General features: G+C 41.1%; 1 long non-coding RNA gene across 1 annotated transcript; it reads left to right on the top strand.

The window, feature by feature from the left end:
- The first annotated feature begins 1,427 nt into the window (after nucleotides 1–1,427).
- Nucleotides 1,428–3,023, top strand: LOC127149936 (uncharacterized). The gene is made up of 4 exons (XR_007821809.1): nucleotides 1,428–1,956; nucleotides 2,057–2,136; nucleotides 2,211–2,272; nucleotides 2,881–3,023. It is a non-coding gene; the product is annotated as an uncharacterized LOC127149936 (long non-coding RNA).
- Nucleotides 3,024–15,845: the final 12,822 nt, after the last annotated feature.

Here is a 15,845-nt window from a genome sequence, read left to right as displayed (position 1 = left end):
GAGACAACGACCGACGGCTGGCGGCGAGATGGTGATGGAGATGCGGCAAGTGGCGGATGTTAGGGACGATGGCTGCTTGTGAAGGGCTCGGGTTCCTTGGTGAGATAGCGGCAACGGTTGACGACGCGGGGAAGGACAGCGACGGTCGACGGTGGTGGCAGTCTAGGGTGTCTAAAGAGACAGGATTTTAGGGTTTTCTTTGTGCATAGGTCCCAATGCTCGTTTATACAAAAAAAATAAACCAATATTAATTTTCCCTTTCTATTTCCTTATTGTATTCCAAAAACAAACAAATATTCTCTCTTCTCAATTAAATCCCACCAAATCTCTCTTTTATCCTTTTTTTTCAAATAAAACACAATTATCTTTTACCAAATAATAATTATATTTTCCATCATATAATTATTATTTTAAATCTTCTTTCTCTCTCTCCAAAACTTCACCAACATAACTAAGCATCTTCCCATGGCACAACAATCGAGTATTTTCCAATAAGATCCAATCAAAAGAAAATCAAAATTTAAAACAACAAAGTAACACCCAAAATTACAACAGTTTAAACTTAAGATAATTAAAATAAATTACCTTAAATTTTGGGGCGTTACATTTTCTCTGTGGAAGAAGATGAATAGTTCCACACATCCCAATGCTCTATTTAAAGAAAAATAATAATAACTCATTTTATTTTTCTTTTTCCTTTTTCTCTTCCCAAAAAATCTTCACACTCTCTCTCTTCATTTAAAACCCACCAAATCCTTTTTTTTAATTCAAACCTTCCTCTCTTTCCAATCAAATCACCTTTACTAACCAAATAAAATATTTATCCTTACAAAATTATATCATTTACATAATATCATTATTCCAACTTCAAAATCAAATAATTCAACCATGGAACCAATAACACCCAAAAATTACTAAATCTTTAAAATTAAACTGTAACGCCCTAGTAGATTGGAGTTCCATTGTTCATCTCAAGAGTATTGTATTTCTTTTTATTCAAGAGTGGTTATGGAATGAGATTATTTTGACTTACACTTAATTAAGGTTAAAAAAATTTTCCTTGGTTGGTTATTTAATTGTTAAGGTTTAAGGGTGAAATAAATTAATTAATTGTGAAGCAACAAATTGATTAATGCCTTGGAAAGGGTCAATGGTGGCTTTAATGAAGAGAGAGAGAGAGGAGAGTTTCCATTGGATTAAAGTAGAAAAGAAATTAATAATAAAAGAAGAAAAGAAAGTAATTTTATGTGGGTTTATTTTATCTTTTTAATTATTTTTATTCTTTTAAAAAGGGGGCATTGGGAGGCGTGAAACTCATCACCTTCCCAAGAAAACCCTAGCCCCACTTTGCTCCCACCATAGCCGCCGCCGCCGAACGACCGCCGCACGCCACCGGGCCGACGCCATCCTCCCAGCCGCGTCGGAGATCCGTCCAAGTCGATCCGCGCACGTCGGGCGTCCATCGCACAGCCGTCTCTCGCAGTCGCCGTCCGAAGCCGATCCACCGCGCTCCTGCAAGCCGAAGCCGTGTCGGCCAGCCGAAGCCGAGTCGCGCCGCTTCGATCCGACGCAGATCAAGCCGAAGCCTCCGTCTGGAGCCGTCCCGAGCGAAGCCGTAGTTTTAAGCCGGACCGCCGCAACCCGTCGCACCACCCTAGTCCGAAAGTCAGCGTCACGTTGCGCGAAGACCCGACCCGGCCGAAGCTCCCCGCGACCCGATCGCCCCGCGCAGCCCAGCCGCACCGTGTCCAACCTATCAAGCCGAGCCGCACGCGCGCAACTCCTTTGCCGAGCCGAGCCGCACGCGCGCAGCTCCTGCGCCGAGCCGAGCCGCGCCTACTACTGAGCCGAGCCGCGCCTGCACACGAGCCGATCCTTGCTCTTCCAGCCAATCAAGCTGAGCCGATCCCTACCTTTTGGAGCCACACAAATTTTGGCCGTTCCCCACGTTCCTTGGTAAGTTTTGGAAGATAATTGGGATTTGGTATACCCAACGAAGAGGAATTTTAGTTTCTTTAAACAATTTAATGGTTGAATTAAATTATCTTTCTGAAAGGGGGCCGGTTGGACAAATTGGTGTTGGAGCGTGGGATTCTTTCTCGACTTAAAGGGAGTTAGCGCAACCTTGATTTTGGGGTAAGTTGCTTCAAACGACTCTTGGGTCTCTGTTCCTTGAAGGTTAGGTTTAATTGTTGTTTCTAATCTTTTAGGGTCCTGCTGCTTGGAAAGCACACCTTTTCTTACTTTTAGAATTCGCCAAGTAAATCTCCAGGTAAGAGATTCTACTACTAGCTCCATGTTTAGAATTATGAGATCACGTATACCTTCAATTGTGCATGTTGAGGACTAGACTGCACGATGCATGAAATCAATGATAGTATGATGCAAATGATGATATGGTTATATTATAGCATGTTGTTGTGATAACGAGAACTATTATGGCTGTACGAGGGGTGTCGAGATGGAGAGTGTAATGATGATTTATCTGTTATGTTATATGATGACGCCATGTGTATGTATACTGCGATTAGGGTACCTGTTAGCTTAACCTGTTAGAGTCGTACCTGCATGGGTGTCCTTCGGGATCACCACCTATTTAGGACTGTGCGGTCCGACGGGACACCAGTCTAGCATGGATATAGATATGACTCGAGTGACTCGACGGGGTCCTCGCATCCCGATTGTCCTAGGTGTCCCCCGGGGCACCGAAGACCAGAGTTACGTTCCTACGGGAGCGCATGTTGCACGTGTTCGGGAACGTGCCAGAGATTGGGTACTAGTTACAGGACTCTGACAGGAAGTTAACAGGCACCTAGTGGGACTAGTAGTGGGTCCCTTACTGAGTATTTTATACTCACTCTCTTCATGTCATGTTTTCAGGTAGAGGACGAGGCAAGGGCAAAGGCAAGCTGGCGAGCGACCCGAAGTGACCGTGGCGAGCCATAGGGACTTCTGCTTCCGCTTATTCTTTTTTTAGTACCTGAGTTTGAGTATTCTTCATTATTTACCATCTTTTATGTAGATAGGGCCCGAGTAGGACTTTAGAACGCATTTCATTTTTGCATAACTATCTTGTTTGGATTTTCATAAATAAAATTTCTCAAACCTTATGCGTTTTACTAAATTTTATGACTTAAACCACTTGTTCTATATTTAGTAATGACTTCGATTCAGTATAAGGAGTTGGGTCGTTACATAAACTTAGAATACTTTAACTTAAAATTACTTACTTTGGGGCGTTACATTTTTCCTTACTGTTTAGGATCTGCTTTAATTGGGAAATTACTGTTAGCAAAGAAATATCTTTAGCTAATCTCTAGGTAAGAGATTCTACTACTGGACCTTCGATCTAAATCTAAGAGATTGCATGTATTTACGATTATGCATTGATGGTAGCTAAGATGCATAATGCGATGCTATAGATAATGATTGATATTATGTTGATGACGACGACTGATATTATAATTAATGATGATGACTGATATTATGATTGACGATGATGACTGGTATGTTTATGATGTTTATGATACATGATATACTAATCACATGAATAAGGACGTTATGATTAATATTCATGTCATGTTATGATGTTTATGATGATGTTACATGCTTTGAATTGTGGTGTCTGTTAACTTTGCCTGTTGATCTTTTTACCCCACGTGTATTGTGATCAAATCTATGGGGTGTTTGTACGGTCTAACTCTCTCATGTATGCTCTATTGTATACACGACGTTATGATTATGTTTCTAATAGAAAGTTAACAGACCACCTAACGAGACTAGTAGTGGGTCTCTTACTGAGTATATTTATATACTCACTATTTTCTATGTTTAATAGTTTAAGCTAAGGTAGAGAGCTTGAGAAGCTGGCGAGTGACATGCCATTTGGATACACAGTTAGCTTCCGTGTCTATTTATATTTTTTTTCAGTATTTTAAATTTTAACAATTTTACTTAAGATTTTGTCATATTTATTTATTTTTAGTTCTTTAAAATTGTTAGAACCCACGAGTCACGTTTTCAATTTTTTTTTATTAATTTTGATAATCTTATGTTTTTGTGAACATTTTGATACTAATTCTATAAAGATTTTAGTTATCCTCTTTTCAAGAAAGTGTCTTTTGATGTTTATCTTTTGAGTAATGACCTTAACTTAATTTTAAAGTTCGGGTCGTTACATCATACATACATACATATACATACATACATACATATACATACATACATACATATACATACATATATACATATACATACATACATATACATACATATATACATATACATACATACATATACATACATATATACATATACATACATACATATACATACATATATACATATACATACATACATATACATACATATATACATATACATATATACATATACATACAGACACATATATATATATACATACACATACGTATACATATATAGATATATATATCTATACATATATATATATACATATGTATACATACACATACATATACATATGTATACATACACATACATATACATATCTATACATACACATACATATACATATCTATATATACATATATACATATATATACATATAAATAATATTTTGTTTCATACATTCAAGAGGATATTAGTGAACTTAACTTTGCGATAATTGGCATGACGAGCTTAACTTAATGGTAATTGGCACGACTCACTATTCTTATTGTTTAATATTTGTTTCAAAGGAATATGTCAAAGTGAATTTTGCTCCGCGGTAATTAACATGACCGATTATTTTTATTGTCAAAAGTTTGTTTCTGAAGAATATGCCAAAGTAAATTTAACCGGCTATAATTGGCATCATCCACTATTCAAATCGATAGATATTTTTGCCATTGTTATTGAAAAAACAATGAAACCCAAACGCAGATCTAACGACAAAAGAAAATAGCGAACCAAAAATGCTAGTTATCATAAAGCTTCAACATGAAATTTAAATCGCAATGAATTCAATTAAATAGCAACGATTGTTAAACATAAAATTAAATCGTAGTTAATACAATTAAATAACAATAAATGTTAAACTTAAATGTTAATTTACGAAGTCAATACACACAAAAGTATGACTGTGACAAGATCTTTCTATTGTTATATTTTACTAACAATGTAATATTTTACGAAAAATATTTAAGTATACAACAATCTTTTTAAAAAATTGTAACTATATCAAAGTCTATACAAGTGAATCTATTTTTTATAACGAGATCTATTAGTCGTAGAATCACGGGTAGATTTTGACAAATTTTACTATATTTGTAATTTTTTTAAAAAATGTTTATATATATGCTAATATTTTGAATCAGATTGTTATATTTGTCTAATTTTAAAAAAAGTTTGAAAGATAGAGAACTTTCATGTTAAAACTAATGTTTAAATATCTTTCAATTTATAGTAATTAATATTTATGAATTACAAATGTTTTAAGATGATTGAATTATACAATTCTTGATTGAAAACAGTAAAATTAAGTTGATCATGCTTGTGTTTAAAAATGATAGGATGCTAAAACAAATGTTTACCCTTCAACGTAACTTTAAGGTTGTTTGGATAATATTCATTTTTCTTGTTGTTTATTATGGTTTCTCTCTATTTTCTTTCTTAAGAAATAGACTTACTTCATGACCATTTTGCTTAATATAATTTCTACAATAGAATCTAAACAGGAGAAACTAAAAAAATTAATATTGTTACTATGGCTATTGTTTATCTTATTTCCACTTGTAGTTCTTTAGGGGTTTTCTACGTCTATCCTCTCCCTATTATTCTTCATTATTATTGTTCTCAATCTCCTTTAGTTACAATCTTATCCTATTCAATCATAGTTCAAATTCGCAAAAGCAAGATCGGATCTAACACAGGGAATACATTAGTTTCTCGATTAACCTGAGAGTAATCGACATTGTTTCTTAGGCTATTGTTAATTTATCTTATTTCCACTTTTAGTTCTTTAGGAAAAAAAAAAAAAAAAACAAGATAAGCATTATCAAACAAAAAGATAATTTTTTTCAACTCTTTTGTTGCTTGCCTCTGATTTGTCCAGATATTCGATCTAAGGTTTTTGTCTGCTATTCTAAGTGGTTTGAAGCTTCTCATTTGGAAATAATCCCAAACAACTTCTTACAAATTTTCATGACTCATATCTGGTTGGTCGACCGATTTTCCCACCTAACTTCAAACCTAATATAAAACCAAATCTACCACCAGCATTAGTGTTAGTGGCAAGTGTTGAATAATTATTAAGAGCCTTCTCTAAGATTCAAAGAAGTTTCTTGATTACAAATTTTGGACTACTGGATCTCACACTTTTTTTCTAGATTAATTTATAGCAATGAGATCTTTCACATATCTCTAGAATATTTGAAGCCATGGGATCATATATATATATATCAAGGACAAATTAAATTAGAGTCATTAGATTTGCTTGATGGCCAAATATCTTTTGGCTATAAATAAGTGAGGACCCATGGTTGCCAAATCATACTAAAATCTCCAACAAGTTGAGTGAGATATAAAATAGAGAGAGTCTCTCTTAGAGAGTTTTGTATTTCTCAATAAGAAAGAAAGTCTGTAACTCCTATTTTATATAGTGAATTCTTCTATTTTGTCTGAGGTTTTTATCCTAACTTGTTTAGGGGTTTTCTACGTCTATCCTTTCCCTTCTTCTTCTTCATTATTATTGTTCTCAATCTCCTTTGGTTACAATCTTATTCTATTTTATATAGTGAATCTAACATATGGAGCACATCAGTTTCTCGATTAACCTGAGAGTAATTGATAGGGGTTTGACATAGAGAATAGCTAATTGCAGCAAAATAAATAACCAAGAGGTTAGAGCGAAATTCAATATTAAAAACGATAATGTAACTTGGGTTGAAACAAAATTCCTTATTCAATGTAATCATACGTTTCTCATCCCCCAAATTCTGGTAATTGCTTACACCTGACCAAATCATTTGGAAAAGCCAATTGACTTGTCCTAATAAGCTAATTGATAATAATTGAATCAATGATAAGTATGCAAACTCAATTTCGTATCAATTGCTTTCGGTTCTGAAGTTAGTTTGGTTGAATATTTGAATTTCAAGCACCTAAGTGAATATTCATGCGATTTAATTCTAAGTCGGATAGAACAATTCTCGTTTAAGTTAAATTGCAAGCAATCCTAAACCTATTGCTTAAAATGGATTAACTTACAACCTAGTGTCACAAATTCTTTGTTAATATACTAAAGCTACGACATTATAATCACCAAGCGTAAAATAATATGAAATATTTGAATTAAAATGGAATTGATTTAACAACTCCAAGGTAATTTAGTTCGATAGTTAAGAATTTATCAAAATACAAAAATCCTAAGGACTCAAGTAGGAAGTGATGTCTTAACCCATCTTCTCACCGTATCAAGTGTACATCAAATGTGTGTCAAGTATATCAAATGCATATTAGAAGGGTATCAAATATATATCATAGATGTATCAAGTGTATCATAGATGTATTAAGTGTATCTGTAACGACCCAACTTTTCCGGACTAAGCTGAGGTCACTACTAAATACCAAAACTCGACAATTCAACATAAAATTTAAAACGGACCAGATACGATTCATTAAAACAGTATAATCCTTACAAAAGACAGTTTTGGGCCCTATTTTAAATAATTCAAAAAAAAGTCACAAAATAAAATGTCAAGTCACCAGTCCAAAAATCACAATCAAAATGTTCTGACAAAATACATAGCGGAAGCGAAAGAAAAACAGACGCGTCCATATGGCCTTCACGCATCCTTCCTGCCTCTCGTCGGTCTGCCCCTCGCTGTACCCCTACCTGAAAAGTTAAAGAAGAGAAAGGGTGAGTATAAACATACCCAGTAAGGGACCCACTACTGGGCCCGTTAGGGAACAACAGTTAACTTCCTATTCGGGGGTACCCTACATAACAGTCTAGTGGTTCCGTAGAACGCACACATATCAGTCTAGTGCCCCCGAAGGATGCACATATCAGTCTAGTGCTCCCGAAGGACGCACATATCAGTCTAGTGCTCCCGAAGGATACACATATCAGTCTAGTGCTCCCGAAGGATGCACATATCAGTCTAGTGCTCCCGAAGGATACACATATCAGTCTAGTGCTCCCGAAGGATGCACATATCAGTCTAGTGCTCCCGAAGGATGCACATATCAGTCTAGTGCTCCCGAAGGATGCACATATCAGTCCAGTGCTCCCGAAGGATGCACATATCAGTCTAGTGCTCCCGAAGGATGCACATATCAGTCTAGTGCTCCCGGAGGATACACGTATCCGTAAGGTACTCTACCCCATAGATGAAGCTAACCGTCACCCCTCAGCCCTTACCAAACTGTCTACATCAGTCACATCTCCACGGCATTCATATTACAGTCCCGCCATAGGCTTTGTCAGTCAGGTAGTATAGGTTTAACATCTACACTCTCAGTTGCTTTATGCATTACCGATTCGCACACCAATAGGGAAACCCTAGGTCCAATCGACTAACCAACCAAAACCGGACTCACTGTCCTTCCCCGTCCAAACTCCATGAACCACGTCCAGAACAGTGTTTAATACATACTAAACCGTAACTTTAAGGTCCATCAACATATAATTTCAATCCACAAATAGCAGTCACAGCATATTTTCATCAGACAAAATATAATATCAGTACTTAACAGTCAACACGCATACAGATATTCAGCACAGTCACTAACGTGTAATCCCCTGTGGATTACTACGGCTTTAGCCTGGACTCGGGGTCCAGTAGTAGGAAAACCCTTACCTGATAGTTGGTTATGCCCCTCGATCGAAAACTACGCTCAACAGATCCACCCAAGGAAAGGAAGCTATCTCCAACCAGGCCTACCGCGAGACCCGAGAACCCAAGTGTCAAATCTGAACCACCTTCAAGGGAGACAAGTAGGGCCATAACTTATTCCAATATTCAAGCTCTAATCAGATGTAGCAACATTAGAGAATTCATCGAAAACAATCCTTACCGAAGACTCACCGTGACCCGGAGCGGAGGAAGGAAGGCTTAGGTGGCTTGGTGAAACAAGGAGCTCGGCTCGGCTTGAAGGCGCTCGGCTCGGCTCGGCTCGGCTCCACCTCGGCTCGGCTCGGCTTGGTCTCGGCTCGGCTCGGCTTGTGGCTCGGCTCGGCTTGGTCTCGGCTCGGCTCGGTTTGTGGCTCGGCTCGGCTTGGCCTCGGCTCGGCTCAACTCGGCTCGCGGCTCGGCTCACTCGGCTCGCGGCTCGGCTCACTCGGCTCGCGGCTCGCTCGGCTTAGGGCTCGGCTCGGACAAGGATGGCGGCTCGGGTACGGCTCGCGGCTCGGCTTGCTCACTCGGCTCACCCGGATCTGTGTGGCTCGGACTGGAAACAGGTTCGGGTCGGTTGGAACCGGGTCGGGTCGGCGAAACGGGCAGCACGATTCCGCGGCTTCTTTTCTTTCCGGCGAACGACGGCGCTCCCTCCGTGCTCTGTCGGCGTTGGAGACACGAGCTGATGACGGAGAGTAAGCCGGCCGTGATAGAAACGAAGAGAGAGAGGGTTATCTGCTGCCGGCGGTTGGGGGCGAAGCGAAAACGGGTGGGGCCGCGGCGGACGGACGTGCTGTCGTCGGTGGGGGCTGTAAGGAAGATGAAGGAGAAGAGAAGGAGAGATGGGCTGCGCGAACGGCGGCGGTGGTCGGGCGAAGGATGGAGGAAGATGAGGAAATGGATGGCTCGGGTGGCGGCGTCGGCGAGAGGAAGAACGGAAGAGAAAGAAGAAATTTCGAGGGGTAGCGGCGCGACTTTAGGGTTCTTTATTTTTTTTTTTAAAAAAAAATTATATATATATATATATATATATATATATATATATATATATATATATAAACCTTAATAATTATTTATTATTAATAATTTTAAATTAAATAATAATTATATATATTAAATACAAATAATAATGATAATAATAAAGTAATAATAATAATATAATATTAATATTAATATTAATAATTAATAATTTATTTTATTGTTTTATAAATAACAATATTTCTAAAATATTAATTTATAATAATATTTATAATATTAATATTATAACAATTAAAATAAATATTAATAATAATAATATTTATAATATTAATATTATAACCAATAAAATAAACATTAATAATAATAATATAATTAATATTATATTATTATTATATCGACTTGCATTTTACATAAAACGAGAAAAAAAATTTTACCTTAAATTTTCGGGGCGTTACATTCTTCCCTCCTTAGGGAACTTTCGTCCTCGAAAGTTTTATTCCTCGAACAGTTCGGGATAACGGGATCTCATGTCGTCTTCACGCTCCCATGTAGCCTCTTCTACCCGGTGATTCCGCCATAAGACTTTAACTAGGGGAATTTGTTTATTTCTCAACGTCTTCACCTCTCTAGCAAGCACCTCAACAGGTTGTTCAACATAGCTCAAGTTCTCATCAATCTCTAGTGGCTCGTAATCCACTACATGGGATGGATCTGGCACGTACTTCCTCAACATAGAAACGTGAAACACATCATGGACTGCCGAGAGTGATGGAGGCAACGCCAAGCGATAAGCTACAGGGCCAATCCGCTCCAGAATCTCAAATGGCCCAACAAAACGGGGACTCAACTTTCCCCTCCTTTCAAAACGCAAGACACCCTTCATAGGTGCTACCTTTAAGAATACCTTATCCCCTATCTCAAACTCAAGGTCCTTCCGCCTCACATCTGCATAACTCTTCTGCCTACTCTGAGCGGTATGCATGCGTGATCTAATCTTCTGTATCGCTTCGTTAGTAGACTGAACTAACTCAGGACCCACCAACCTCTGCTCACCTACCTCACCCCAGCAAACCGGGGATCTACAACATCTGCCGTACAGGGCCTCAAACGGTGCCATGCCAATAGTAGCCTGATAACTGTTATTATAAGCAAATTTCATCAAATGTAAGTGGGAGTCCCAGCTACCTGGAAATTCCAATGCACACGCCCGTAACATATCCTCTAAAACCTGGTTCAGACGCTCAGTCTGACCGTCAGTCTGTGGATGGAAAGCCGTACTAAAGTCCAACCTCGTGCCCATAGCAGTCTGCAAACCCTTCCAAAATTTGGAAGTGAAACGGGCATCTCTATCAGAAACAATCGACACTGGCACTCCATGTAATCTCACTATCTCAGACATGTACAACTGTGCCCACTTACTAGCAGTATAGGTGGATTTACCCGGAACGAAATGCGCTGATTTAGTAAGTCTGTCCACCACAACCCAGATCACCGTAAAACCCCTCAAAGTTCTCGGTAGCCCTGTAATGAAATCCATGGACACGTTCTCCCACTTCCATTCCGGTATGCTCAAAGGTTGTAATAAACCCGCTGGTTTCTGCCTTGGTGCCTTAACCTGCTGGCACACCAAGCATTTACTAACAAATTCTGCTACTTCCCTCTTCATGTTACGCCACCAATAAACCCGCTTCAGGTCCTGATACATCTTCGTACTACCTGGGTGCATGGAAAATGAGGAACTGTGCGCCTCAGATAATAATTCTGTCTTAACCGCACTATCTGACGGAACACAGAGGCGTCTCTCAAACAACAGTCCACCATCAGAGGATAATGAGAACTCAACCGCTTGCCCTGCCTCTGCTAGGCCACGTTTCTCAACCAGATAAGGATCGTTACTCTGAGCATCAATGATCCTCTGCCTCAAAGTCGGCTGTACCGTCAACTGGGCTAACTGCATAGTAACTGCCCCCACTGACACTGCAATCTCAGCCCGCTCGAGATCCCGATGCAATGGGGCCTGCCGGGTAATAAGTGCTGCTGAATGTGATACTTTCCTACTAAGGGCATCAGCTACCACATTTGCCTTGCCTGGATGATACAGTATCTCACAATCGTAATCCTTCACTAACTCAAGCCACCTTCGCTGTCTCATATTCAATTCTTTCTGAGTAAAGAAGTATTTCAAGCTCTTATGATCTGTGAATATCTGTATCTTTTCACCGTATAAATAATGCCTCCATATTTTCAAAGCAAAAACCACTGCTGCCAACTCTAGATCATGTGTAGGGTAGTTCTGCTCATGACTCTTCAACTGACGAGACGCATAAGCGACCACCTTACCCTGCTGCATCAAAACACAACCCAGACCCTTCTTGGAAGCATCACTATAAATCACGAAACTGCCAGAACCATCGGGTACCGTGAGAACTGGTGCGGTAACTAGCTTCTGTTTAAGGGTCTGGAAACTGTCCTCACATGCCTTGCTCCAAACAAAAGGAGCTCCCTTTCTGGTCAACTGAGTAAGAGGAGTAGCTATACGAGAAAAGTTCTCCACAAATCGTCGATAATAGCCTGCTAAACCCAGAAAGCTACGAACCTCACTGACTGTGGAAGGTCGGGTCCAACCGGTAACTGCCTCTATCTTAGCTGGATCTACAGAGACTCCAGCCTTAGAAACCACGTGGCCCAGAAAGGACACCTGCTTCAGCCAAAATTCGCACTTCGAGAACTTTGCGTACAACTTATTATCCCGAAGCGTTTGCAAAACCATACGCAAGTGCTCCTCGTGTTCGGCCTCCGTCTTAGAGTATATCAAGATATCGTCGATAAACACAATCACAAAAGTATCTAGGAATTCCCTAAACACTCTGTTCATCAAGTCCATAAACACTGCCGGAGCATTCGTCAACCCAAAAGACATCACAATAAACTCGTAGTGTCCATATCTGGATCGAAATGCTGTCTTCGGTATATCCTCATCCTTAATCCTCAGCTGATGGTACCCCGACCGAAGATCAATCTTAGAGAACACTGTGGCTCCCTGTAACTGGTCAAATAGATCGTCTATCCTGGGTAAGGGATATCTGTTCTTTACCGTTACTTTGTTCAACTCCCTATAGTCAATGCACAGACGCATCGATCCGTCCTTCTTCTTAACGAATAAGACTGGCGCACCCCAAGGTGACACGCTCGGTCGAATGAATCCCTTATCAAGCAATTCCTGTAACTGTACCTTCAGTTCTTTCAGTTCTGCGGGGGCCATTTTGTAAGGGGCTCTGGATATAGGAACCGTGCCCGGCTCCAACTCTATGGCAAACTCAACCTCCCTGTGCGGAGGTAACCCTGGAAGTTCCTCAGGAAAAACGTCCGGATAGTCCCTCACTACTGGTTCTGATGACAGGGATACATCCGCCTCTCTAGTATCCACCACACTCGCTAAGATACCCCAAGTACCCTGACTGAGCAGTTTACTGGCCCTGATGGCTGAGATTACCTGAGGCAACGACTTTGACCCTCCTCCCTTAAATTTAAAACTGGCCAACGAGGGAGGGTTAAACGTTACCTCCTTACGTGAACAATCTATGCTGGCGTGGTTAGCGGCCAACCAATCCATACCCAGGATTACATCGAAGTCCAGCATATCCAGAACTATCAGCGTTACTTCAATCACATGGCCTGATATCACAATCTGGCATGCCTTCACCTTTTCTTTCGACAACATACATTCCCCGGAAGGAGTAGATACTGATAGAACATGGTGTAAGGGCTCTACCTCTAAGCGGGCATGCGACACAAATGCGGAAGAGATAAAAGAATGTGACGAACCCGAATCAAACAAAACTAAGGCGTAATGCCCCAACACTGGGAGCGTACCTGTCACTACTGTGCCCGCCTTCTCTGCCTCAGTCCTGTTGGTAGCAAAGACTCTACCCTGATGTGGAGCACCTGCTCCCTGATTCTGCGTGATCCCCGTGAGTCTCAACGGGCATCTATCAGCTGTATGACCCTCTTGCCTGCACTTAAAGCAGGTCCTGGTCCCGAATAAGCAACGGCCTAGATGGTGCTTCCCACAAGTGGTACACAACGGCTTTCCTCTGGCAGCCTCCCCTGACTCAAAAGGTTTCTGCTGGAAGCTGCGAAACTCACCACCTGGTCTGAAATTCCGCTGTGGTACTGGAACAGGCTGCTGCTCAGCCTTCCTCTTCTGTCCCGACGTCGAACCTCTACCAGCGGTCTTAGACGAGTTGGCCCTCTCCTGTAAACTGAGATCCACTGCCAGGCGCAGTGCATCGGCATGAGTAGCGGGTCTGAAAGCTCGGACCAAACCCTGAATGTCCAGTCTGAGGCCTCTAACAAACTTATCAGCTCTGGCCGCCTCGGTCGCTATCATCTCGGGAGCGAAGCGGGATAACATGTCAAATTCCGCATCATACTGCTCCACTGTCATGTCACCCTGCTCTAGGTTCAGAAACTCCTGCCGCTTGGCATCTCTCAAACTGGCAGAGAAGAATTTCGCATAGAAACTCTCCTTGAACTGCTGCCACGTGATCTGACTCACATCACCACCTAGCATCCTCTCTGTAGTCTCCCACCATGCAGTACCTCTGTCAGTCAACATAAAAACAGCACACTGAACCTTCTGATCCTCAGGGCATTTCATGTAACGGAATATGGTCTCCAAGGACGATAGCCACATCTGAGCTCTGGTGGGGTCCTCCAAAGACCCATCAAACGTCGTGGGATTATACTTCCTGAAATCCCTCAGGTGCTTAGCCTCTGCTGACAGCTGATCCGACACAAACTGGGGTGCAACTGGTACCGGAGCCGGAGCTGGAGCAGGAACTGGTGCTGGAGCTGGCGCTGGAGCTGGCGCCGGAGTTGGCGAGGCAGGCTTCTGCTGCTCCCGCATTTGCATAATCATATCTCTAAACCTCTGCTCCATGGCGGCTAGGTCCGCATGAGTAACTGGCGCAGCCGGGTCAGGGGCTTGGGCTACAGGCTGCACCTCAGGCTGAACGCGTCCTGCTCCCCTTCCTCGGCCTCCTCGGCCACCCCTTCGTGCACCTCTCCTTGGTGGCATTTCCCTAACAACCACCAACGATTCCTTTAGTCATAAATTGGTAATTGAATTTGCAGTTTAACTTAGGTAAGGTAATGCATGTAGAGTTATACATATACTTTCATGAGAGCGTACCTGACGAGCGGCAAGGATCGTTTTAGCCATAAGGACACAAAACACAGACTCACATTATAAGTCAGTCTACAGAACCTAAAACTTAGGCTCTGATACCAACTGTAACGACCCAACTTTTCCGGACTAAGCTGAGGTCACTACTAAATACCAAAACTCGACAATTCAACATAAAATTTAAAACGGATCAGATACGATTCATTAAAACAGTATAATCCTTACAAAAGACAGTTTTGGGCCCTATTTTAAATAATTCAAAAAAAAGTCACAAAATAAAATGTCAAGTCACCAGTCCAAAAATCACAATCAAAATGTTCTGACAAAATACATAGCGGAAGCGAAAGAAAAACAGACGCGTCCATATGGCCTTCACGCATCCTTCCTGCCTCTCGTCGGTCTGCCCCTCGCTGTACCCCTACCTGAAAAGTTAAAGAAGAGAAAGGGTGAGTATAAACATACCCAGTAAGGGACCCACTACTGGGCCCGTTAGGGAACAACAGTTAACTTCCTATTCGGGGGTACCCTACATAACAGTCTAGTGGTTCCGTAGAACGCACACATATCAGTCTAGTGCCCCCGAAGGATGCACATATCAGTCTAGTGCTCCCGAAGGACGCACATATCAGTCTAGTGCTCCCGAAGGACACACATATCAGTCTAGTGCTCCCGAAGGATGCACATATCAGTCTAGTGCTCCCGAAGGATACACATATCAGTCTAGTGCTCCCGAAGGATGCACATATCAGTCTAGTGCTCCCGAAGGATGCACATATCAGTCTAGTGCTCCCGAAGGATGCACATATCAGTCCAGTGCT

The sequence above is a fragment of the Cucumis melo genome, chromosome 1, assembly GCF_025177605.1.
Source record: "Cucumis melo cultivar AY chromosome 1, USDA_Cmelo_AY_1.0, whole genome shotgun sequence".
NCBI classification, from domain to species: domain Eukaryota; kingdom Viridiplantae; phylum Streptophyta; class Magnoliopsida; order Cucurbitales; family Cucurbitaceae; genus Cucumis; species Cucumis melo.
Note: the sequence above shows the minus strand (reverse complement) of the source record. Positions and strands in the feature narration are given on the sequence as shown.